General features: G+C 44.9%; 1 long non-coding RNA gene across 1 annotated transcript in view; it reads right to left on the minus strand.

Moving 5' to 3' along the window:
• Nucleotides 1-237: 237 nt before the first annotated feature.
• Nucleotides 238-26,901, minus strand: part of LOC122471371 — a 56,720-nt gene continuing 30,056 nt past the window's right edge. Inside the window, exons 3-4 of the long non-coding RNA XR_006294181.1 lie at nt 7,037-7,154; nt 238-755 (exon numbers count right to left, since the gene is read on the minus strand). This is a non-coding gene — a long non-coding RNA (uncharacterized LOC122471371). The remainder of the gene's footprint in view (nt 756-7,036; nt 7,155-26,901) is intronic.

Consider the following 26,901-nt stretch of genomic DNA (forward strand, 5'->3'; position numbering starts at 1 on the left):
ACGAGTATAGGAGGGGAAGAGAAAGAGAGGGAAAGATAGAATCCCAAGCAGGCTCCACGCTGTTAGCACTGAGCCTGATGCAGGACTAGATCCCACAAACCATGAGATCATGACCTGAGCCCAAATCAAGAGCCAGAGGCTTAACTGACTGAGCCACCCAGGTGCCCCAAGTGTCTGACTCTTGATTTGGGCTCAGGTCATGATCCCAGTGTCATAGGATCAAGCTCCACATTGGAGTCTGCGCTGAGCATGGAGCTTGCTTAAGATTCTCTCTCTCCTCCCCTCTCCTCTGCTTGCGCTCTTTCTCTGTTCAAAAGAAAAAAAGAAAAAGACTATCTACAAAGGCAGACAAACAGCCAAGCCTCCTGGAGACTGGACGAGGATCAGTGCTTCTGCCTTGCTGATTGAGAAGAAACCAATGAAAAAGTGAATCGATGAACATGCTCTGGACAACTGTGGACTCTCAGGCACATTCACTAGAGTATCTCAGCTTACTCCCCGAATGGCAGGGTGATTTTGCAGATGAAGACACTGAGGCTCAATGAGGTACAAAGACCGTCCACAGCTCTAAGGCGGTGGACCCGCGTGGTCTGCCTGCCCGTTCAGGCTTCTCCTATAGTCAGCATTCAGAAAACGCCATCATGTTTCACTCAAGAGCTCAAGGCTGCCGTTTGTCAGCTCACAAGGGTGCACTGGGTCCATTTGCTCTGCCGTTAACTCCGGCCGCTGCTTCTCTAAATCTCAACAGCTAGAAGCTAAAAGAGCATAAGAAGAAATTAAAGATGCATACATGAGTTATTTTCCCACTATGATATTGCAAGAAAATAACGCTCCCAAGAACATGCCTGGTTTTATTTTTTGTTTGTTGGTTTTGGTTTTGGGAGCAAAAGCTTTGGAGAAAAAAACCCCATAAGATTGGGAGCAAAAGCTTTAGAGAAAAAACCCCTGTAAGATTGAAATGGACTGAAACCCAGGGAGGAGAAAGGGGCTGGCTGAACAGAGGAGGGGCAGCCTGCTTCCTGGAAGGAGCAGGGTTGGGAAGAAGAGCTTGTGATTTAAGGCAAGGAGGAGGGAACTCAACTGGCATCGTGGCTGGGCAGGGTGCTGAGGAAAGAGATAAAAGCAACATCCAAGTGGCCCCAGGTTGCACGGGATGAGGGACCCGAGAGGCTGCATGACCCAGAGGAAGAACGGAGGAAGGCCCCACAGGAGCAGTGTGGGACGTGAGAGAGCTCTAGCAATGCAGGTGGGCTCTCTGGAAATTGGAGTCATGGGTGGAGGGCTGGAGTCCTGCAGTCTGGGCACCGAGATCTGCTAGGAGCTCCCGCACACACGGGAGGCTTGCGAGGAAGGCGACCTTTCCCGGGACGCCAGATAGCAGCATTTTCACTATTGTCACGTCAACTTACACCCCGCTTGTAGCGGGGGGCTGAGAATCCTGGCAAAGAGAAGGCACGCTATTTCCGTTTTGTTGTTGTTGTTGTTTTGCCACAATTGCATACACTGCCTGAAACTCACTCATTAAAAAAGACCAACATCTTAAAAGCTGCATGTGAATGTTACTGAGCTGAGTAGTTGTTTGAGGCTTGATGGTACATTTTCGGAGCCAGCCCCCTAACAGGCTTCCCGCCTGTCCTTCTCCCACCCCTTCACCCCTCCACAACACACACGGGCACAGCCAGCACCTGACATGACTGCCCCTCGGGTTACACTTTCTCATCTCCCTCCTGTCGGGCCTTGTCCGAATTAAGTGAAACCCACTGGTCCCAAGGACGGTGCTGTGCTGTTCCTCTACTCAGCAGCTTGTTAATACTGAAGAGAAGGATTACATTTGAAAGCAAGTACTGCCTTTATCTTATTGTGATGCTGTTCTCTGATTCTCCTGCACTGCTTTGAATAATCAGTATTCGGGGGTGGGGGGAAAGAAAGAAAGAAAGAAAAAAAAAAAACGGTTAACCTCTCCATTGGCCTTCAGCGTGGTGGCTCCAATGAGCTGTCACAAACAGCGTTCCGTAACAAATGAGATTATACCTCTCTTCATTATCCACCCTTTTCAGCGCATACAGTAGCAATGCGGAGACCTTCAGGGATCACGTCAACCAAATCCCAAGTTAGAGATGTTTAAATTCAAAAATCCACACTCCGTTGCACCTGTTCTTTCCCGGCTACCGTGGTGAATTTGGGGTTTACATAGAACTCCTTGAAAATTTATTTTAAAGTAAATGGAGGCTTGTTTCACGATTGAAAAGTTATTTCAACATGCATCCGAGACAGCGTGGCCGCAAATGGAGTATAAAGGCAAGAGGATCCTGACTTGAGATTTTCGTTTTAGCCTGGCGCATTCAAAGCAGTAATCTACGTTGTGCCCAGCCAAGTGGTGAGAGACTACGTTAGAAAGATTAAAGGATTATTTTTTTTAATCCACTGGAACTCCAGCCACGGCCCCTCTCTCAGTAACATTAATAACTATAATGGACTGAATTCACATACCTCTTTTCTTCAAGACTCTCAAAATGTTTTTGCCAAATAGAACTCACCAAATTGCAGATGAATTTAAAGAGATCACCTGGACAAACTCCTTATATAAAGAGGAAGCTTGAGGCCCAGGGAAGTTCACTGACTTGGTCCGGGTCTTGCGTCCACTTTCTGACAAGGCAGAGAGCTCAAACCCAGGCCCTCAGGTTTTTCAGCCTGGGGTGTTCTTCCCCCAACACCCTGGCTCCTCAAAATATGGTCGTGGACATGCTGCATCCACTTGTCAGAGAAGCAGAGTCCCAGGTCCCATCCCAGACCTGTGGAATCCAAATCTGCATTTTTTAAGGTTTTTTTTTTTAAGTTTATTTATTTTGAGAGAAAGAGAGTGTGAGCGGGGGAGGGGCAGGGAGAGGGAGACGGGGGGGGGGGGGGGGGGAGAGAGAGAGAGAGAGAGAGAGAGAGAGAATCCCAAGCAGGCTCCGCACTGCCAGTGCAGAGCCTGACATGGGGCTCAATCTCACAAACCATTGAGAGCTGACATCAAGAGTCGGACGCTTAACTGACTGAACCACCCAGGCGCCCCTAGATCTGCATTTTTAACAAGAAACCTCAGTGTCCGTGTGCATATTAAAGTCCCAGAAGCCCTGCTTTACATCTGTCACTGTCCACAGCACTATGACCTTTGCACTTGACATCAGCCCATTTTCTGGACATTCCCAAGAAAGTCTAATAAAATAAGTACAGTAATGGTGTGGGAAGAACATTCTTTACTGAAAGAAAAGTGTTATAGTGACATCTGATCATAGCAAGGGAAGAAAAAGTTCAGAAGAGGATCCTTGCGGAGTTTTCATGGAGTCTTATGCTGGGCACCTGCAAAAATAGGGTCCTTGTCCTGAACAAGCTTATACTTGGGTAGGAGACTGAAATCTAGAGCCTGGGAGCAAAAATAGACCATTCAATTCTAAATCAGGATGTACAGTCTAGAGAGAACGTCCAGCGGGTCACCCCTAAGTTATCCTCCTTTTTGTTGCCAAAGAGAAATTTCTACTCTGCGATTTTGACTGACTCTCAGGCTTCAGTGACCCACTACTGCCTGCAGGGTAAAGTGCAAAGTCCCCTGAATAGCTCCTGGGAGCCCCTCTTCAGCCTCAGCACTCTCTTTCCCATCACCCCTTTTCATGCCCCTATGCCCCAGAAACACTAAGTTACTTGCGGTTAGTTCCCTAATCTGCCTGCCTTCATTCATCCCAGAACGTCTGCAAGAGGCTTTCCCCATGAATGCATTTTTTCTTCTGCATCCCCTTAGCTGGCTAATCTTTCTCATCCTTATGGTCTCTGGTGACTGTGCTCACATTATGCCCTGAGTTATAGACTAAATGTTTGAGCTCTCCCAAAATTCCTGTATTGAAGCTCCAACCCCCAATGTGATGATGTGATGGTATTTGGAGGTAGGGCCTTCGGGAAGTAATTAAGTCTAGATGAGGTCATGAGGCCTCAGGATGGAGTTGACACCTTTCTAAAATGGGGAAGAGATGCCAGGGCGCTGTCTCTACAGCATGAGAACTCACAGCAAGAAGGCAGCTCTCTGCAAGCCTGCAAGGGGGCTCTCGCCATTAACCAAATCTGCCAGCACTTTGGTCTTGGACTCCACAGCCTCCAGAACTATGAGAAGTAAATGTTCATCTGTTGTTTAAGCCACTCTGTCTGTGGTATTTTGTTAAAGCATCCTGAACAGGACTGAGATACCCGGTGTTCATAACTACAATGCTCGCTGATTTTTACTCATCTGTCTTCCCACAAATGGCAGACTCCATGAGGCTGGGGCACATGTCTCTCATTCAATATTCCAGAACGTTGAGACCAGCACATAGAACACACTCCATCAATGCTGAATGAAACAGAGTGCATGTGAACAAATCTGTACGTGGAGATAGAATTTGAGCTGAGCCCCGAAAGGTTTTAAAGGCTATGGAGGGAAGGGGCGCCTGGGTGGCTTAGCTGTTTGGGCCTCTGACTCTTGATTTCAGTTCAGTTCATCATCCCGGGGCCATGGGATTGACCCCTGAGTCAGGCTCCGTGCTGAGAGTGCAGAGCCTGCTTCAAATTCTCTCTCCTTCTCTCTCTGCCCCTCTCCCAGTCATGCTTTCTCTCTCTCTCTGAAAATAAATAAATACACTTTTTTAAAAACAGGTTATGGAGGGGCGCCTGGGTAGCTCAGTCAGTTGAGCATCTGACTTCAGCTCAGGTCATGATCTCGTGGTCTGTGAGTTCGAGCCCCGTGTCAGGCTCTGTGCTGACAGCTCAGAGCCTGGAGTCTGCTTCGGATTCTGTGTCTCCTCCTCTCTCTGCCCCTCCCCTGCTCACGCTCTGTCTGTTTCTCAATAATAAATACATGTTAAAAAAAAATTTTAAAAAAAGGTTATGGAGGGGAGGAAAGGTATGAGTGTAGACACAGAAACAAACGTGGTGGGTGCATGAATGAATGCATGGAGAGAACAAGGGAAGTGAGAAGGATATCAAGGATTTGTCTAAGACAGTGAGAAGAGAAAGTGGGATTTGAGGTCGAGAGAAGGAAGTTGATTTTTTATTGTTACTGCTGCCAATTTTTAAATTATTTTACCAAAGTATAATATAGGTACAGTAAACTACATGTACATTGAGAGTGTGCTTTGATTAATTTTCGCATACATATACTGTTCTAGGCTGAATTATGCTGCCTCCTTGTCAAAATTCATGTTGAAATCCCGAACCCTCCAGTACCTTCGAATGTGACTGTATTTGGAGATAGGGTCTTAAAGGACCTAAATAAGTTAAAGTGAGATCATTAGGATGGGCCCGAATCCATAATGACATCATTATGGTGTCCCCGTAAGCAAAGGAGGATAGGACACAGTCCTAAGAACAGATCAGGCACAGATACACACAGAGAGAAGACCGCGTGAGCACACGGGGTGAAGACGGCCGTCTACAGGCCAAGGAGAGAGGCCTCAGAAGGAACCAACCATGCCCACACCTTGATCTGGGACTTCCAGCCCCCAGGACCAGGAATAAACCTCTGTTGTTTAAGCCCCCCAGTCTGTGGTGTTCGCTACAGCAGCGTAAGGAGACCGATAACCCACGCCATGGAAGCACCCTCCAGATTCAAATCCAAAACATTCCCAGCACACCAAAAAGGAGCCCGAATTCGACTGCAGTGACAGTTGGATGTCATTTTTGGCTCCTAAGCGGGAGACTTGCCAAGGCAAAATGGAATTTTAGGAAGATTAGAGTAGGAAGAGGAGACTAGGATGAGCTGGCAGTGGGGATAGTGAAGATGAGTAGGGGAGAGAAAGAGACGGTGGGGGAAAGATCCGGAATCTTGCTGAAGTCAGGAAATCCACGAGAGGGTGGCGGTGAAGGAGATTAAAGGGCATTTTATTTTTTTATTTAAAAAAATTTTTTTTAATGTTATTTTTGAGAGAGAGACACACACACATGGGGGAGGGGCAGAGAGAGAGGGACACACAGAATCTGAAGCAGGCTCCAGGCTCTCAGCTGTGAGCACAGAGCCCCATGTGGGGCTCAAACCCACGGACCACAAGATCATGGCCTGAGCTGAAGTCGGACACCTAACCGACTGAGCCACCCAGGTACCCCTTAAAGGGCATTTTAACGAGCTGGGAAAATAGCAATGGGGAACGAGGGGACTCCAAAGTCTTTGTCTAGGAGACTAACGTGAGAAAGTATTGATGACCAATGTTGGATGTTTTGGGGGAAAAGGTCAGCTGGCATGGGAGACCATGAGTGCCACGCTGGGTTTGGGTGGATATGACATGCCCAAATGGTTTAAGCACAACCCTGGAGCCTAAGGGAAGCCAGGATAGGACCGTAATGCGACTGGGTTTAGAGACGTGGACTGTGTGTAGAGAGGAGGCCAAAACGAACACAGTAACAAAATAATAATACCAGCCAGTGTGTATTAAGTGCTTACTTCCTGGAAGGTGTTGCGCTAAAGGCTTTTCCATAGGCGACCTCATTTACTCCTCACAATGGTCCTTGAGGGAACACTCTATCATTATCATTGTTTGACTAAGAAGGAAACTGAGGCACAGAGAGACGAAGTAACTTGTCTAAGGCCACGCAGCCAATAAATGGTAGATCTGGTTTTGAACTCAGGCACACAGACACCAGTTCACCCAACTTAGTGCACTTGGAAGAAAGAGAAGGCAGCTGAAGAGAAGACCGTCTGACCTTTCTGATCTTTTTTTTGTTTTGTTTTTTAATCTCCCGGTCTCCAAGCAAGCTAACCTCATTCTATTCCATTCCATTGTTTAAAATGCCTCAAACTCAAACTATGGTGCTGATGCCTTCAGAAATGGACAAGGTTTACCTTCAATAAGTCTCTCCTGATGCCTAACCTCGAACACCCTGGCTGTATTTTAATAAAGGACGCTGCCTCCCCTCTGTTCTGCTGCCCGGGGAGCTTGGGTCAGCTGCCTGGCTTTATTATCATCTCACATCCCTGAAAGACAGTATATTTACTGGCAGCTGTTGCAATTACTTACAAATGTGAACTTCTTACCCTATTCCCTCGCTTCTGGCGGAAGCTCCTCCTCCACGGTCACTTTTCTCTGGGACCGCTCTGCTTTCTTCATGTCTCTGGCACGTGGAACCCCAGGATAGCTCATAGTCCCCGCAGTCTAGAGGAAGACAAGATTACATTTCCATGAATGTGCTTCCACGCCTGTTTTGCAATTTCAGAGTTGTCCACAGGCCTGAAGAAAGATCTTCTACTGAAGCAAATAAAAGACACTGACAGGTGCAAAACTCTGAACCAACAGGATTCAGCCAAGAGGGTCTCTAGGCCTTTCTCTTCATACAATTTTGTCTCCTCTCTTACTGTGTTCCAGATTCATCTCTCTGTGAGTTATTTTTTAAACTTTTTTGCTTCTGATAATTGTGCCTTTATAAAATAGCCCCTCATGTGCATCCAGCAAATGTGCAAACTGTTTCATAATTAAAGAGAGTTCTGTTCCCTGAAACCTGGCATGTGTGGTTAAAATACATGATTTGCGCGGTGTTTTAGTGGAATGTGTGCCTAAAGGGCCAGAGCCCCATTCAGGACCAACAGCTGAATCGAGGCTCAGAGCAGCCAAGCATTATGTGTGAAGACCTACATGGCCACTATCAACTTATTGTATTTAATTTTGACTAAGAAAAATCCATTCCTTTCAGTGACGCAGCAGGATTCTTTGGAAAGACAGAAAAGGGCCATTTGGGGGAAAACAAAATGCTAAATCTAGAAATATTCTGGATTCCTAATTGTTGGTTTTCTCCCCCAAGTCATCTGAGAGACATTTCTTGTTCCATAGCAGGTGTCTGGCCATGAATATCATAACAATTAATTATCATGGCTATTTACAGGTATGACTAGCCTATAGAATGTTCATCATACCAACAATTACCATGAAAAGGAATGAACTGCACATGCGTGGGACTTTATGCTTCACAAGATAATTTCCTTTGGTTAATTTTACTTTAGACTTTCCCAATGACCCTGAGGCAGGCAGGGTAGGTTTTAGCATTCCCATTTTATAGGTAAGGACGTTGAAGCACACAGATAGATGAAGTGTTTCCAAAAAATATACTCTCGTTGGAGGGTAAAGTCTCCCAGGCCACATTTGCTTGTACATTGCCAGGAGAATGAATACAAGCTCAAGAGTTACGATTTATCTCCAGAGTTGAAGTACTTAAACTATCTATACCCGGAGAGTAGCTATGTAGTCGAGTGAACGCTCTCAACACCCAGCTGTTCCCTATCTTGTAGATGAAATCAGCTGAGAAAAGTGCCCTCACATTTCCTACCTGAAGAGTCCAAATTTGATATGTGTAGCCTTCAATTTTGAGGCTAAAAAGTCCTCAAGTTTTCAGAACATTTTTGCCTCATTTAGGTAATGCAGTAAAAAGGTTTTAGTGTATTCTTTCCGTTGATAAGTGTGGGTGGTCCATTTCCTTTGTGAGTGTCAAGTCACATTGACATTTGGGTTGCACCTTAGTTTGTCAAGGCATATTCACTTAGAATAGTTTATATTGTCATAGACTCTGTTGGGGTTCCTAGGTTGGGAATCCTGGTGAATTCCAACTTGGACTCATAATAATATTCCCAATAATTGAAAACCAAGGTACAATTAATAAGAAGTACTTATGGTATGCCCACCACATGGCAGGCACCACCCTAAGTGCTAGGGGTACAATGAGAAGAAAAAGCAGGGGCACCTGGGTGGCTCAGTCAGTTAAGCATCGGACTTCAGCTCAGGTCATTATCTCATGGCTCATGAGTTTGAGCCCCGCATGGAGCTCTCTGCTCTCAGCACTGTGCGCAATTTGGCTCCTCTGTCCCCCTTTCTCTCTGCTCCTCCCCTGCTTGCATGTTCCCTCTCAAAAATAAATAAACATTAAAAAATTAAATTGAATTAAACATGTCAGGTTTTTAAAAACATGCCAGGTTTTTTTTTTTTTTTAATTAAATGGGGAAGAACACGATACTCTGGGAGCCTAGAATATGGTTTGTCAACAAGACCCACCACAGCTTTCCTGGGGGAAGTAAAATGATCTGAGGAGACAGGAGGTAAGTGAATGGAAAGGAGAAAGATCAGTGTTCCAGGCAAAGGGCAGAGGATGTGAAAAGGTCCTGGGGTGGGAGGAAGCTCAACATGATGACTGGAGGTCAAGTCATGCGATTAGGTGGCAGAGCCTGGAAGACTGCAATTCAGTGTGAATATTAAGAAGTTGCTCCTACGTGAACGTTTTAAATTTTAATCCTGTTTTTTAAAGTTTATTTCTTTATTTTTGAGAGACAGAGACAGAGAAAGAGAGTGTGTGTGTGTGAGCAGGGGAGGGGCAGAGAGAAAGGGAGAGAGAGAATCCCAAGCAGGCTATGCACTGTCAGCACAGAGCCTGATGTGGGGCGCAAACTCATGAACCATGAGATCGTGACCTGACCAAAACCAAGAGCTTGACCCTTAACTGACTGAGCTACTCAGGCGCCCCTGTTTTAAATTCTAATTTTTTTTTAATGTTTGTTCATTTATTTTTAATTTTTTAAAGTGTTTTATTTACTTTGAGAGAGAGAGAGAGAGAGAGTATGAGCGAGGAGGGCATAGAGAGAGACACAGAATCCAAAGCAGGCTCCAGGCTTTGAGCTGTCAGCACAGAGCCCCACGTGGGGCTCAAGTTCATGAACTGCGACATCATGACCGGAGCTGAAGTCGGCTGCTCAACCAACTGAGCCACCCAGGAGCCCCTTAAATTTTAATTCTAATAACAATGAGAAGCCAAAAAAGGCTTTCAACATGGGGAGAGGTAGGCACAATTTGAGCTGTACTTTGGGAAGATTATTTCAGATTTGATGTAGAAGACACATTGATAGGAGCCCAAGATGGATGTGATTGAATAGTTAGATGAATATTGTAGAAGTCCATGTGGAAGAGGATGGGCCGTGGAGGTGGAAATTGGAGAGCAGATGAATTTGAGATGTTTAGTAGGTAAACTTGATGAGAGTAGAGGACAAATTGAATATGGGGGTGAGAAGGAAGAAGTAAAGGGCAACCCCCACCGAACATTCCAGGCTTGTGCAACTAGGTCCATGGTTGTACCATGGAAAGTACTTTAAGAAGTCTAGGTTTGTGGGATGAACATCATGAGTTTGAGATTTGTTGAGTTTCATATTCTAAGATACCCAACAAAAGGGCCACATTGGCCTCATCAGAGGAGGCGGAAGACAAGGTCTGGGCTGGGGACACAAACTTGTGAGTCATTCTCACGCAGAGCCATAGATGTGGACAAGGAAATATTGCTCAGAGAGACAGATCATAAAGTGAGAAGAAAAGAGGGTTCTAAAAAGAGCCTTGGAGAATGCTGACATTTAATGATCAGGCAGAAGACTCTAGAAGGAGAGAAAGAGTGTACAAAAGCTAGGAAGAATGCAGAAGGACTTGGTCTGATGGTAGGTAAACAGATTTTCAAGAATGAGGGAACTGGGGCACCTGGGTGGCTCAGTTGGTTGAGCATCCGACTTCGGCTCAGGTCATGATCTCACGGCTTGTGAGTTTGAGCCCCACATCAGGCTCTGTGCTGACAGCTCAGAGCCCGGAGCCTGCTTCTGCTTCTGTGTCTCCCTCTCTCTGCCCCAACCCACTCTCATTCTGTCTCAAAACTAAATATTTTTTAAAAATTAAAAAAAAAGAAGGAGGGAACTGAGTCAAGTAGTGCTGGGAGGTTAAATGCTGTAAGAACTAAAAAATACATCCACTGCTATGGAGATCATTGGTGACCTTGAGAATGGGAGCCAGAAGCACAATGGATTGAAGACAGAGTGGCAGATGAGGATATGCAGACCACAAAATGGACAGCAATTTCAGTGTTTGGTTTCGAAGCACAATTAATGTCTAAGGCACATGCAATCAAAGAATGTAATGCGGGGTGCCTGGGTGGCTCAGTCAGTTAAGCATCTGACTTTGGCTCAGGTCATGATCTTGCTGGGTTTGTGAGGTCAAGCCCCACATTGGGCTCTGTGCTGACAGCTCAGAGCCTGGAGCCTCCTTCAGATTCTGTGTCTCCTCCTCTCTCTGCCCCTCCCATGCTCATGCTCTCTTTCTGTCTCAATAATAAATGTTAAAAAAAAAAAAAAAAGAATGTAACACAAATAACAAAAACCTGTTTTTAGTTTGAATTTGAAAATACACAATGAGCAAAGCAAACTTTGTTTTCCAGCTTTCCTCCCCTTTTTCTTCTGCTACCTTCTCCTCCAGACATCCAAACTGTTCTCAATCCAGTGTGACTTTCCAGGCTGACCCCATGTCCTCTGGCCAGTTGACTCCCTGCCTCCACCCACTCCTTAGCCCCCCAAAACTGCTTGGTAAAATTCTCACTGGGCTGAAAATGAATGGTAGCTGCTGTGTGTGTTAGCCCTCTGGGTTTGCTTTTTCACCAGGGACAATTCCCTAACAAGTCTGAAAGACTGGGGATATAGTTTAGGAAAGGCAAGTGTGAAGTAAGGGACTGCAGTGAGGAAATAATATTATGGAGCAAAAATAGCACTAACTTACTAGATCATCTCAAAGAAGTTGTGTCGTCTCCCTGGGAGCCCCATTTTTCATTTGTCAACTCTGGGGCTGAATTATACCTCCAGGCTGCAGATTATACCTTCCAGCCCCTTAGCAAACCCAGAACCAGTCAATGGCATGGCTCCTTGGGCATGGGAAGAAAGGAGAGAAGGAATGCTGAGAGAGAAACAGGCATTCCTCCTGCCTCCAGGAAAATGGTTTCAAGTTAGGTTGAACTAGAATTGAATCAATTGAGGTGTGTAAATCACATCGTATTTTAAGCGCTCAGAAAAGTTTTTAATGTTTTTATTTATTTTTGCGAGAGAGAGACAGAGTACAAGTGGGGGAGGGGAAGAGAGAGAGGGAGACATAGAATCCGAAGCAGGCTCCAGGCTCTGAGCGGTCAGCACAGAGCCTGACACGGGGCTTGAACCCACGAACCATGAGAACAAACTGAGCCGAAGGCGGACACTTACCAGCTGAGCCACCCAGGTGTCCAGAAAAGTCATCTTAAAAAAAAAAGAACACCTGAAGGCAATCTTCAGTAAAGTGAAGAGTCCTTTTGTAGAAGGCATAAATGCCCCTGGATTTATCCCTTTTTAATCACCTAGACGTTCATCTGTCAGGATTCCATAAAGCACTAGGTACATTTGTGCTTAATAACAATGTATACTAAAGAAATGGTTGAGATGCTCTGATAAAGATGAATGCTTGACTTCCTCTTTTAAGTCTTTCTTCCACTGCATTTCGCTTTGAAAACCACTTTTCCCTTTGCACTCCAGCTTTTGAAATAGGTCCTTACAAAGTCACTTCATGCAACAGACAGTGGAGGAGAAGTGCTGTTACCAGAAGCGGGATATGACACGCATCCAAAATACTCCTTCTAATTAAGAACCATAGTCTGGAGACAGGTGGATGGTGTGTGAGAGGGGGAGCAGCTCTGCGTCTGAGCTCCGGTTTGGGGAAAGGCATTCCAGGAAACTCAGAGGCTTCAGTGTTTGTCCTCCCTGGCTTCTGCTCCCGAAGCTGGCCGGCACTCTGGCCCTCCATTATACTCACCACGTTCTTCACTTTGAGAAGACAAGCTGTCCAAGTTAATCCATTAGGTAGCCTTCTGCGTTAACACCAAACACATGGCACTCCATGCTTCATTAGTATGGACAAGGTGTTCCGGTCACTGTGTCCCTGTGTAGAGCATGCTGGGGTGGCTGCCGTCAAACAAATGCCTTCATGTCTTGCACCTTCCTTAACACACGGCCTCAGCCCACAGCCGCTCTGCTCACTCAACGAACCTGGACAAAACCTTCTGATCTCCTGCCAGCAGCCACTTCTGGCTTGATTAATACTTCCGTCTTACTCTGTGCCAGGCCAAACTGAGCTGGCCTCCTCCGGGGTTTGCTGCCCATCCAGAAGAGCGAGAGCTGTGCAGCTGGGCAGATCTGTCGGCCCAGGGCCGGCACTCAAGACGAGATGATTAGGGCAGATAATGATGAATGAAGCACCCCCAGGTGAAAAATGGCTTCTTTGGAATCCTTATTGATCTGCCAGCTGAGGTTTTTTTCATGTGGAACCTAAATTTGACATTTCAAATTGAACCAGACTCTCGTAATTGCAGACCTGGCAGTGATTTTAGATGGAGTCTAGGACATGGCCTAGGATAGGGAAACTGAGGCTCAAAGCATGGAAATGACTTGCCCAAAGTAACAGAGAATCAGTGGCAAAGCCAGGGCTAGGACTCAGGTCTGATGCTCAGGTCAGTACCCCAGGCTGCAGGACCACTTCCTTCTGCGGGACCCAGGTTCTATCAATGAGCTAATGTTGTATCCCCTTTGGTATAAAAGACAAGATCATGCCATATTAATTTAATCTGGACCTTGGCTCCAAAAAAGGCAGTCAAATGAAGATGGACAGCAGGAGGCATGGTGCTTGGAGAGAGGGGAACCAGTCTTATAAGAAGTAGCCAGCCAAGAAACTGTCACTCTCACCCTTAAGTGTATGTGCTGGTGAAAGACCCAAGATGGTGCCTCAAATGTAAAGTCTCCTTTTGGAAAGGTTCACTTCTGTAAGAGGCATTTCACCTTGGAATGTGTTTCTCCAAGAAGTGAAGAATATGAGAATGAATGAAGGTCCACCAGGGGGACCTGACAGTCCGAGGGAATGGGGAACAGTACCCGCTGGAAATCCAGTAAAAGCACGTGGGATGGGAAGAAATACAAATTGCCTGGAAGCATAGTAAGGCAAGTCCCTCCCACAGAGTATGAGACGTCTAGATTCGCCAGTTCAAATGCAAGCCACCCTGGGAGCCCTTACCAGCCTCATCTCAGTGATCAGTTAGCACTCTGGTGTGCATTACCAACACAGGGTTCCTAGCCCTCAAGTATATGGACCAAGGAAGAGGGCTTCATGGTCAAGGCTCCACAAAGACCCACTCTGTCTGCTCCATAGTCCAGACCACCAATCGTGGAGCTGTGACACATGGAAATGCATCACATCATCTTCCCATTCTCACCAAAGGTTTTTGGACCCCCTTGCCAAGAGAGAGGACCAACTGAGGAGAATCACCAGGAAGCCAGCCATATAACGAACAGTCACAGTGTTCATTCGTACCTTCAAAGCAACATATGCCATGTACCAAGTACTGTGCCAGGCACTAGGCTACAAAGTTGACTGAGGTACAACTGTTATGCCCAGAATTCGTGATCCCCAAAGACCACCAGGGAGCCGAGTCCGATGCAAAAGCAAAGAGTCTTTATTCGAGCTAGCTCGAGCTCAATCTCCTACCTGCACCAACGCAGCGGTGAGATGCCAGGGAGAGAGAGCGAGTTTCAAAAGCACAAAGGTTTTGTAGAGATCATGGCCTTAGCCGATTGGCTGGGGAAGGGTTGTGGACTCAGCCGATTGGCTGCCAAAGTGTGGTCCCAGATCAGCAATTATGAGCGTCACCTGGAACTTGTTAAAAATGCAAATGTTGGGCCTGGTGGTCACAGACCTACTGAATCAGAAACTCTGGGGGTGGGGCTCAGCAATCTGTGTTTGAACGAGTCTTTCTGGAGATTCTGATGCACCTGAAGTTTCAGAACCACTGTGTCTGAGGATCTCTAACATGTTTGGCCTCAGTGTATCCAGAACGTTTCTCACTGGTCACCTATTAACCATTGGCTGTCAGCCTTGCTGTGCTATATAAATACCTAGCACCAAACACCATCCCCAGAGACTCTGATTAACTGGTTTGGGGAGGGGTAAAATGCTCCCAGGTCATTCTAAGCCCGGACAGGGTTGAGGGCTCCTGCCTCTGGCCCCCACCTGAGAGAAGCCCTCCCTCTTCTACTCACCCTTTCCACGCCTCTCACGCTCCCCTTCCTCCCACCTCAGACTTCGGAAGAAGGCATCAATCGGTAAGTTACTTAAGGGGAGGAGGCGTGTTCTGAGGTTTGAGCAGGAACTTCTTTCTGCAGCCATGTCGGGGACATCGTCACTAGTCAGCCGGCCTAGGTCTGCTCTTTCACAACCATGCCTAAGCTGGGCACATCTAGCCGGCAAGACAGATGCCCACACAGGTAACTGTAATGAAATGGGTTAAGGGCTATACAAAAGGAAGGTAAAAGAACTAAAATTTGCTACTAGCCTACTCCAATCCAGTAACTTTAATCTGTTCCCTCATCAACTTATTCAACAGACATTTATTAAATGTCTGCAGGAGCTGTGCTAAGAATACAAAGATTAATAGAAAGGATCTTTGCCCTTGAAGGAATCACATACTACAAGGGAAAGATAAATGGGTAAATAATATGTGAAAGGAAAATGTTAGAGTTACTATTTTGGAAGCCTGTGAATGAACAAAAGATATTAAAAGGAGTCCATTCTTAACCATCCCCAAGTGTCTCAAGTTTTAAATAAAAAGACTACTTTTACTCATATGTACTGTATGAGTCCACTTAGATGAAGTTCTAGAACAAGCAAAACTAATCTGCTATGAAAAAAAGCAGAGCAGTAGTTGCCTTTGGGGGGACAGTGGTCCCTTGACTAGGAAGGGATATGACAGAATTTCCTTTGGGGATTCTATATCTTCTTTAAAAATGTTTATTTATTTTGTGTGTGTGTGTGTGCGTGTGTATGTGTGTGTGTGAGAGAGAGAGAGAGAGAGAGAGAGAGACAGCATGAGCAGGGGAAGGCCAGAGAGAGAGGGGGACAGAGGATCTGAAGCGGGCTGACAGCAGCAAGCCTGATGTGGGCTGGAACTCACAAACCGTGAGATCATGACCTGAGCCAAAGCTGGACGCTCAATTGACTGAGCCACCCAGGCGCCCTGCGATTCTACGTCTTGATAGGGATTTGGTTAGATGGGTATGTGCATTTGTCAAAACTCATCAAATGGTACAGTTAAGATCTGTGTGTTTTGTTGTTTGTAAATTTCACCTTAAAAAGAACTCTAAACAAATATTGAACTCTAGATAATGACATACATGGTGAAGCACTTAGGGGGAGGTGTACTGATATTTGCCACTTATTTTGAATTGCTTCCAGAAAATAAGATGGATTGGACAGATTGATAGAGGAATGCATAGATAAACGGAGATGTGTGAAAGCAAATATAGCAAAATATCACTTACAGAAGCTAGGTGGTGGGTAGGCAGGTACATAATATGTAGTGCTTTCGATTTGAGTGAGAGTTTAGAAATGAAATATTAGGGGAAAAATTCATCTTGAAAGTTAAATAGGTATTCCTGGCCAAACAGGATGAGAGACGACTAACCTAATCCCATGTCCAACTTTCCAACCCTCATCTGCCTTCTTGTCTCCTGTAAAGAGTCTGGAATAGCTACCATTTCCACTTATCCCTTTGCTGCTCAAGGTAGCCACGTGGCATAGTTCAGGCCAATGAAGCATTAAGAGAACAACTTCACTGGTCCTTCTGGGAGACCTTTTGCTTATTTGGTGCTGCCCCTTCCTGACTTGAATACAAATGTGGTACCTGGAATTGCAGCAGCCGCTTGCAACCATGAAGGCAAATCTGAAAGAATAGACTTCTGCCTTGACTTTATTGAGCCATGGAACCAATGTCAACAACAGCCCATCTCCAGACTTCTTGCTGCGTTAGAAAAAGAAATCCCTTTTTGTTTGAGCCGCTGCTGGTTAAGTTTTCTGTTACTTGTAGGTGAAACATTCTAAGCACAAGGCAGAAGTGTAAAACAGCCTGGTTTGCAGGTAAGGGCAAGCAAACTGAGGCCTTGATGCAGAGTCTGAGGAGGAAAATTACAGAGCAGGGGATGTAACCGTAGAGGTAGGAATAGGCCAGACCCTGCAGGACTGTTTATGTCATACTAAGGGCTTTGGATTCTCCAAAGGGAGTAAAGCATAGGAAATAACCTCATCAGATTGCATTTGGGATCAGTGATTCTCAAATTTATTTGAAGATCAGAATCATCTGGAGTTAAAAATGCAGATTCCCAAGCCCCATCTCCAGCGATTCTGGTGACAGGAGATGTTGTTGGGGCCCTGCCCGTATATTCTCCTTTAGCTGCAGCTTCTGTGACCAGCTCCATGCACACAGATGGCTTCCTGTCCCGATACCTCTGTGATTTTCTGCCTGATGGCCTTCTTCGGTCACAGAAGCATGTTGTATGCACCCCAAGTGTCAGGGAGTTGATGCTTCCAAGAGCAGCCTTCAACCGACGAGCAATTCGAGCTGATGGATGACCACTACACCTTTCTTGTCTGTTGGTGGGAGAATGACGAAGTGTGTGTCTCAAAGTCTCTCGGGTTCCCTTGGGATTGGTTCCAGTTATCCACAGTGATAACCCTCTCATTAACATACCTTTTATTGGCTTTTCCTTCTTTCCCTGTCTCCTTCCTCCAGATCCCACCAGTGCGCCACTGGGATGACCTCTCAAATAAACTCCTGGCACCCAAATCCTTGTCTAAGGCTCTGCTTTCAGTAGACCCCAAAGGAGCTGATTCTGAATGCCGGCGAGGGGTGGGGTGGTTTGGATTTTTACCATCATGGACCGCGAAGCACTCAGGTATGTGGACTCCATCTCAGCCCCTCTTCCACAAGTACCTCTCCATTTGTAGATCAGAGTGAAATTCTTCAGTGACAAGCAGATTTTTCAGCTGAGTTGAGACCAAGAGATTTAGCAAATTCTCTAGCTAATTCAGTTAATCTGTGACAAGTTTCCAAACATAAGCACTTTCCAAAGTGAGACCTAACTACAAATCAGCTTATGACATTGAAAATGACAATCAGGAGGTTGTCAAAACCCCACTATATAAATAAATAAGAATGAAGAATCGGGAATGTTCCTCACCTCATAACACTTGGAATAACTTTGTGTCTACATTTATTAATACTTAGTATTTATTTATGTAGTCGGTTTCATTGATTCATGTGGTTGGTTAGGTGTTTACCTTTTACTGAAAAAGAGGAAAACTAGATCTTATCAGCTGAAGCAATCATTTTAATTGTATTCAGGGACCAGGTAAAAGCTGCTCCCTATTGCTTTAACGTTCCCTTACTAGGAGAGGAGATTGGTCAAGTATTTTGATACTACTATTTGCCCTCAAATTAGGATGCAGGGAGGAAGAGCTGGTGGGGGAGAAGCGGACACAGGAGGGGACAGAGCAGGTTGTTAGATTTCTCTGATGAGGCTGTCTCAAGGCCATGTGTATCTGGCCCTCCTTTTCAAAAGCCCCAGTAAGGTGACCAAACCAGGAAGGATAGTGTCCCTCTATTGTAAGCTGTGGCTCATGAACTTAAAAAAAAAGCATCATTTAAAGATGTTTCCAACTGCAATTCCAAGGAACCAATTATTCGCAACCAAGAAGGCTTTTAGGCTCACCTGGAATACCAGCTCACACCACATCCCTGTGCCTCCAGGCTGCCCCAGCCTCGTGTTTGCTAGAGCAGCCTGGTCTCCATGCTTTTGTCAGAAGGAATCACGGCACCGTTACCCTGCTGTTGTTATAAGGGGCTACGCCTAATGCAGCTGAACACAGACAAGATGTTAGAGAGAGTCTTCCCATCAAAATCTTCAAGAGTGAGATGGCTCTCTTCACCTCTTCCTGCTTATATGTAGTTTCACCTGCTGTTGTGGAGGAAAGGAAGACAGAAGCTGTCAGAAGGTAAGCATGGGCTATGGGTACAGCTGCCGACGGATGGGGGATAAAAGAATGCAAAAATACCACTGGATCAGCTTTTCTGTAATCCTAACAGAAGGGACGTGGGGGAAGGTCTGCATTTCTACGCCTTGGATTAGCGTTCACCTAGGGTGCTTTGCTGTCACTGGAAAGTGAGTTTTCACTCAGAGGAAGCATGCAGTGTCAACCCGAAAGTCTCAGGAAAAGCTTAGGAAGAGGGTATTTTAGCATTACAGGAAAATAAGGAATCATTCTATCCATATCTCCAATTACTAGGAGAAAGGTTACTTTATTCACTGAATCACTTTTATTGCACACCAACCACAAACATTTCTTTCTCTTTTTTTAATGTTTATTTATTTTTGAGAGAAAGCACAAGCAGGGGAAGGGCAGAGAGAGAGGGAAACACAGAATCTGAAGCAGGCTCGAGGCTCTGGGCTGTCAGCGCAGAACCCGAAGCAGGGCTTGAACCCATGAACCGTGAGATCGTGACCTGAGCCTAAGTGGGACGCTTACCCGACTGAGCCATCCTGGCGCCCACAAACATTTCTTCGACAGTCTACTTACGGTGTGCCAGGTGCTTTTTTGGGTAGTACAGAGACTCTAAGGGGTAGAGACAGTCTCAGCCCTAGAGAAAGCCACAGTGTAGTCGAAGAGAAATGAGGGGCTGGAAGATAAATAACAACCTGAGCATGCAGATGCTATGTGAGAAATGGCCACATCATGGGTCAATAACATTAGTACAAGGTTCACATAGCTATCTCTTAATAATATGACAGGCATGCCCCTTCCTTAGGATATGTTATTACTGGAGGAGTACAGAGAAGGTAAGAACTTAATTGCCTAAAGTAATTGTGATGTTTGCACATAAATGCATAATATTATTGATCCTGGATGCAAACCGTTAGCAGAAGCAGTAGTGAAACCTGATGGGAGTTCGCACCTGGCAGCTTTGTTTCTCCAGTCACCAAAGAGCCACAGAGGGAACCCGGAAGTACCTACGGCTCCCAGGATGCGGCAGCGAGCGAAGGTGCTTACCAAATGGAATTAACGGTACTAGAAGATCAAGAAAGTTTGAGCAACTGTATATAGCAGCACCAAATAGGAAGGAAATTGCTGCTTTTATCTCCGGCCATCAAAGTGCCTCATAAATCAATATTAGAAGCTGCATTTTATAAATTACACCATCACGGGAGATGTGAACCAGCATGAAGGGGTGGGGGGATCTTTCTTTCTTTCTTTCTTTCTTTCTTTCTTTCTTTCTGTTTTTTTTTTTTAAGAAATCTATTCATCGTGAAATTCAGGAGCTAGTATTTGGCCCCCAAATAATTGTTCATATTAAAGCAATGAATACTGTTTATTTACTACGATTATGAACACTATGTCAGATTTATTAAAAGTTTTGATTAAAGCATTTTTTTTAAGTTTTGATTAAAGTATTTTTAAAACACTGAAAATAACAATATCTCCCAGAAAATACTGAGTTTCTTCCTGTTAGCTGTCGAATTATTTACTCCCATAACTGAATAATAACAGCACATCAAAGCCGGCAGTAGCAATGAAATGATTTGTGAACATAGGTTAACAAATTAGTGCCTCATGATGTGTAATTGTCTAATTAGAGTAAAAATGCTAGTCTTACCTAAAAGACTGACAAGAGTGTAAAACAAGAAGGAACAGGTAAAAAGCATCATGCGAAAGATTAGAATGCATGTAAGCATGGCACTTTTATGCTTACTGCTCAAGAGGGGCCAAGACCATCTTCCCAATCTTACACGTTCAACTTACACACACTGGTTCAACTATGGTCAAGACAAGAACAAACGATCAGGTAACTGCGAGTTCATTACGTTTTCAGGGGGGGATGAGAAGCTGTCTATATGACCTCAAATTACTGAATTATTTCTAGTTTTCATAGGACAACCACCAGCATCTCAGGCATATAAAGACATCTAAGAGAAAGTTCCTTTGAATCCTTCTTTAGCTCATGTCAAAACGTCTACAGTTTTAAATGTAGATTTAGGGGCGCCTGGGTGGTTCAGTCGGGTGAGCGTCCGGCTTCGGCTCAGGTTATGATCTCAAGGTGCATGAGTTTGAGCCCCGCATCAGGCTCTGTGCTGACATCTCAGAGCCTGGAGCCTGCTTCAGATTCTGTGTCTTCCTCACTTCCCACCCCTCTCCAGCTGGTACTCTGTCTCTCTCTCTCTCAAAAATAAACATTGGAAAAATAAAAAGCAGATTTAAAAAGAAAAAAAAAAACCTCAGAGGAAATAAGGAGTATTTCTCTCTCTTATAATTAAGCATTTTCCTCTTTTTTAATGTTTATTTATTCTGAGAGGGAGAGAGAGAGAGACAGCATGAGTGGGGGAGGGGCAGAGGGAGAGAGAGAGAGAGAAAGAGAGAGAGAGAGAGAAGGGAGAATCGCAAGCAGGCTCCGCACTGTCACCGCAGGGCCCAACACAGGGCTCGAACTCACGACCGTTAGATCATTAGATCATGACTGGAACTGAAACCAAGAGTCAGACACTTAACGGACTGAGCCACCCAGGTGCTCCTAATTAAACACTTTCTATTTACCTTCCATTTATTCAATACTTATGTACTAAGCACCTGTTATGTGCCAAGCAGAGCATTAGGTTTTTGGAGAGACATGTAGATGCATAAAACACGGTTCTTCTTTCGAAGAGCTTTCTTTCTAATTCAAGAAATAAGATATACAGTCTGTAAGGCTGTAAACCTCAGGTGGCAGAGATAAAGTGCTGCCAGATTTCGGGAGAGGCACTGGTAACTTCCACGGGGGGAAATCAAGAGCTTGATCCTGACCGACGGCAAGTGATGGGAAGGCTTTGTAGACAGAGGAAATAGCCTGCATGAAAGCGTATGTATCTCGGTGTTTATTCTGCCACCAGTTGGGAAGTTTAATTCTAATTAGATCCCGGAAAAGAAGCCAGCTCTGTGCTTATTTCCATTGGCAGTGGAAGCTTGGGCGGCTAAAAAAAATCTGCCCTCACAACAGCCAGTGAGTTAGTAACATAACACAGCAGGGGCTTGGAGGTTCCAGAATTCTTTTAATCCTCAGTGAGCATTTAAACAAGTAAGCCTTCTAAATATATACAAATCTTGTATTTGAATGGATTTGGAAAAATGAAGCGGCCTGTGAAACGCACATGACACTCTTTCAAGTCTTGAAGCAATGCTTGCGCTACCATAGGACAATTTCAGTCCCAGTTAGAGCTCTTAGGAACAGAGCAAGAACTCCCTCGCTCCTTCCCTGGTCCCCTCTTCACGAACGCAGCCTCCCTGCAGCTTTGGGAAGCAGCCTCCAGTTGCTGGCTCCACACAGAGGAAGGATGTGTCGAAGGAAGTTTCCTGCTTTCCCTGTTCCTTGCAAGGACTGCCCGGTGCTATGGGGCCACGTGCCTGCACATGTTAAGTGTCAATGTTAAAACAAAGATCAAGGTCTGGTTATTAATCCAGGTCAGGGCAAAGAGGAAGAAACTATCAGCAAAGAGAAATGATTTCTTTTTAGGGTTTTGCTCTGAAGGCGAAATTTTGTTTAATTAAATGAGACCCTCTGCCCCATTATTGACGAAGGAACAAGGGACCCCACGGTGAGTGAGGTGCTCGCCATTAACACACAGTCTCAAACTTAAACCTGGTTTCGTCATTCATACCTTGCATTCTGGCCCCTGTTCATCTCTCCAGCCTAGCATCATTAGCCAGTTTTCTTTTCAATGTTTACACATAAAAATCGTTAGACACACCTTGAGAAAATGTATTTTCTTACATGTTACTTGAGGAAATAAGTATGTGAAGGACTTGGAAGTGATTCAAATGGGGGCCCTGACGTAGCCAAGCGTTTGTAAAATAAGATTCTGTCATTGAAAAGGAAGACTGGAGGGGGAAGCTGGCGTGAAGTAACACCGTCTTTTAGGGGGCTGGGGGGAAGGGGCAGGGCCGTTAGCCTACGGCACCACGATTACTGCTAGCACTGCCTTTATAACTGGCTGATGCACTCCACTCTGGAAAGGGCCCCGCGATATGTCCCCCAGAAACTGGAGGCTCCTTCGAGGAGGAGGAAGCCTGCTCCGGTGAAAACCCTACTGTCGTTTCTGCAAGCAGGGGTGGTGCTGGGTACCAGGCTCAGTCACCACTCCGCTGGAAACGTCTTGTGAAAGTCACTTAATTTCTCTGGCCTTCAATTCTCATCTAAGAGGAGAATATTGAACTAAATGAGCTTTAAGAAGGGAAACCACAAAATCTAGTGTAAAAACTGGGACAATTTTTCCAGGACGATAAACTGGACAGGATGTGTGTACGGCAAACCGGGATGCATGAGTACCCCATCTCAAAAGTCCCCTTGCACACCGGAGCCTGTGATTCCCACGGCCCTCCTCCTACCAGTGACCCCAAAACTTTCAATGACACCCTCACATTTAAAGGGAAAAGAGACACAGTAACGTAACAAAAAATAGCTAATTTGGAAAAGGTATTTTATGTTATTATTTTTTTAATGTTTATTTAGTTATTTGGAGAGAGAAAGAATGCACACAAGCGGGAGGAGGGGCAGAGAGAGGAGAGAGAATCCCAAGCAGGCTCCCAGTTGTCAGGGCAAAGCCCGACATGGGGCTTGAACTCACGAACCATGAGGTCACAGCCTGAGCCAAAACCAAGAGTGAGACGCCTAACCAACTGAGCCACCCAGGTGCTCCCGAAAAAGATTTGTTAGAGAAGGTGTGAGGCCTAAGTAACCTCATGTCAAAAATTAAGAATCACTTGAAATTGTTTAGGAAGGGGTATTGTATAATTTCCTAGTTTCTTTCGAGATTTAAAATATATATATACAGGGTGCCTGGGTGGCTCAGTCGCTAAGCATCTGACTCAGCTCAGGTCATGATCTCTCACAGTTCATGAGCTCGAGCCCTGCATTGGGTGAGCTCTGTTTCCTTTTCTCTCTCTCTGCCCCTCCTGGTATTATTCTTTCTCGCTCTCTCTCTGCCCCTCACTCACTTGAGCCCCCCCCCCCAATATATATATATATATATATATATATATATATATATATATATTTATAAAAAAGAGAATATATATACAGAGAATATATATATGAATATATATATATACAGAGAATATATATATATATACACACACACACACACACACACAGAAGATACATTCTAACATCTATCCATCTAATCTGTACATAAATTTATCTGAAATAAATATTTTTGTGTGTGTGTCTTAGAGAGACACAGAGAGAGATTGCCAACAGGGGAGAGGGGACAGAGGGGGAGGGGGGGAGAGAGAGAGAGAGAGAGAGAGAGAGAGAGAGAGATTGAGAGAATCCCAAGTAGGCTCCACACTCAACATGGAGACTGATGCAGGGCTTGATCCCACAACCCTGGACCTGGGATTATGACCTGAGCTGAAATCAAGAGTCAGTCTCAACCAACTGAGCCACCCAGGTGCCCCTAAAATTTCTGTAATAAGCAAAAACATACCAAAATATTGTCCAAGAACAAAGCAAGACTAGCCACAGTTACGGTGAAATAGGCATTTTAAGCTCAATTTTCAATGTTTTCCATTAAATTTCTAGTGTGTGGCATAAATTATATTGCTCTCAATTCTGATACAATTTCTTAAAACCTCAATCTAAGACTTTGTCTAAACTGAGAATCTAGAACGCACAACACTTTCCATAACAGGCGCTGAGAATAATGTATGCTTCTGGCACCTTTAATTTCTAGAGATCTAATGTGGTGGATGGAGTAGTTGCTTTACAGTTGGTTTAGGAGTTCGCTTTTGGGAATCTGCAGTCTACCGCCCACGAAACATTTCAGAGTGGGAAGTTTAATGATTTATCCTCTGTACAAACTGCTTTTCTGATGGTATTATTGTTAGAATAAAAGACTCGCTTTGAAAAGAAAGTCTGGGAACATCTGAAAATCTCAGTATAAGGAAGAACATTCTAAGAGCCAGAAGTTTCCAGCAGTGAAATAGACCTATCCACCTGTAACGGGGGAGCTCCCCATCAGCAGAAGCATTTCAGTGGGAATTGAGTGGCTATCCCTGAGGGTCACAATGGAGACAATTTTTCATTACAGAAGAGGCCAGGTGAGGTGACCTCTGAGCTACTAGCCAGTTTTAAGCCAGTTTTGTGATCTCAGGGCTCACAGGATCCTGACTCTGAATAAGTAGCTAAAATAACATCTAACACTGTCCCATGATACAGCACACTTGGTACAACAACATCTTCCCTCAGAAAGCCACCGCCCTAAGTGTCCTGTGTGTGCTCACATTAAATCGCTTTCCTGCTGCTTGGCTCAGAATGAAGCTGACTTCTATTTTGACTAAAGCAACGTTAATGCATCTGGGAGAAACAAAAAACTCTAATAACACACCTCAGGTCTATGAAAAGAACACACTGCTCCACAGCCAATGCATAGCACACTGGCACACGTAATAAAAATTCTACCTCAGCCATTTAATATTTAGTGAAAAGCCAGAGGAAGTAAAATCGGAGCTGGATTCAGTTCAACACCCGGGTCAGTGGTGCAATGTGGGCAAATGATGAGCGTTTCCGTTCATTTACGTTGGCAGATGTCCAAGGCTGCTCCACATCTGTACGGTTAAGCCTCTGCCGGGGGCAGCAGGGCAGAAAACATGCCGTGCTCTTCACCATGGCACGGTCTGCTTCTGGACGAACGCGCGCGGGGCTGCTGACTGGCCCGAGCACTCCTTGCAGCCAGCTCGGCCATTCAAGGAAAAACCCATCACCGCTCTCGAACTTCAGAGCTATGCACAGAGTGAAACTGAGCAGGAAGAGGAAGCAACAGACAGGAGGGTGAAGCAGGGAGCTAGAGGTGATTCCACAGTGTCTGGGGACAGTAGATGGGGTCTGCCAGAGAAGTCAGCTTTGCAGAGATAACTCGGCCTTTAAAGAGTGCTCTGTTTTCCTTTACGGAGCTGGATACTAGAAATTCATAATGTGTGTTGTTTTGAAACAGGGACTGATGTGAACGCCAGTTATCTTCCTCTTTGATCATAAAATAATTACATCTTTAAAAAAATTTTTTTTGATGTTTATTTATGTTTGAGAGAGAGAGACAGACGGACAGACAGAGCACAAGTGGGGGAGGGGCAGAGAGAGAGGGGGACACAGAATCCAAGCAGGCTCCAGGCTCTGAGCTGTCCGCACAGAGCCCGACGCGGGGTGAACTCATGGACCGCGAGATCATGGCCTGAGCCGAAGTCGGATGCTCAACTGACTGAGCCACCCAGGCGCCCCAATAATTAAAATCTTTTTAAGTGACCTCCGACATCTTTAGGACTAGTCCTCCTACAAATGTTAAAAGCAAAGGAAAACAAGCTTCAACTGTTCTCTTTGAATCTTATCTCTGAAAGTGGCTAAGTCAGTCTGTAATCACCTAAAATGTGGCTTGAAAACTACCCAAATAGAAGATAGGCAACAAATTAACTCCACAAGAATGAAATGTACTGAACTGATAGATTAATTCAAAGTCAAGTACAAGTATTCTGATTTGCAGTCTTTTGTGGGAGTCGGCTGGCAAGATAGATATAAAGTAGCCATTATCAGAGGACATGCTCACCATGGCTATATTCTTTATAGATAGATGGTGTGACCATCACCCACAGCATTTTGTCCCTAATAATAGAGAGATGGGATCCAAAAGCTTAAATAAGCAACTGACTGTCAATGTGGCCTTGAGTAAATTATTTCACTTTCTAATCCTTGTCTGCAAAGCTGAGGTAATAAAACCTATTTAACTTAGTTACTATGGTGATTAAATTTTATAATTAACCTAATTATTGGCAAAATTTCTGGAGTGTTTAAAATATGCCAGGCACAAAGGATCTAAGGAGACATTTCTCAAATATATACAAATGTCCAGTAAGCACTTGAAAAGATATTCAGCATCATTAGCCATTAGGGAAATACGAATCAAAACCACAATCAGATACGACCACACATCCACTAGACTGGCTATAATCAAAAAGGTAATAAAAAATATTGGTGAGGATGTGGAGAAATCAGAACCCCATAGAATGCTGGTGGGAATGTAAAATCATGCAGCCACTTTGGAAAACAGGCTGGTAGTTCCCCCACGTTTAAACACAGAGTTATCATATGACCCAGCAATTCCACTCCTAGGTATAGGCCCAAGAGAAATGAAAACATATGCCCCCA

The sequence above is a fragment of the Prionailurus bengalensis genome, chromosome E3, assembly GCF_016509475.1.
Source record: "Prionailurus bengalensis isolate Pbe53 chromosome E3, Fcat_Pben_1.1_paternal_pri, whole genome shotgun sequence".
Classification (NCBI taxonomy): domain Eukaryota; kingdom Metazoa; phylum Chordata; class Mammalia; order Carnivora; family Felidae; genus Prionailurus; species Prionailurus bengalensis.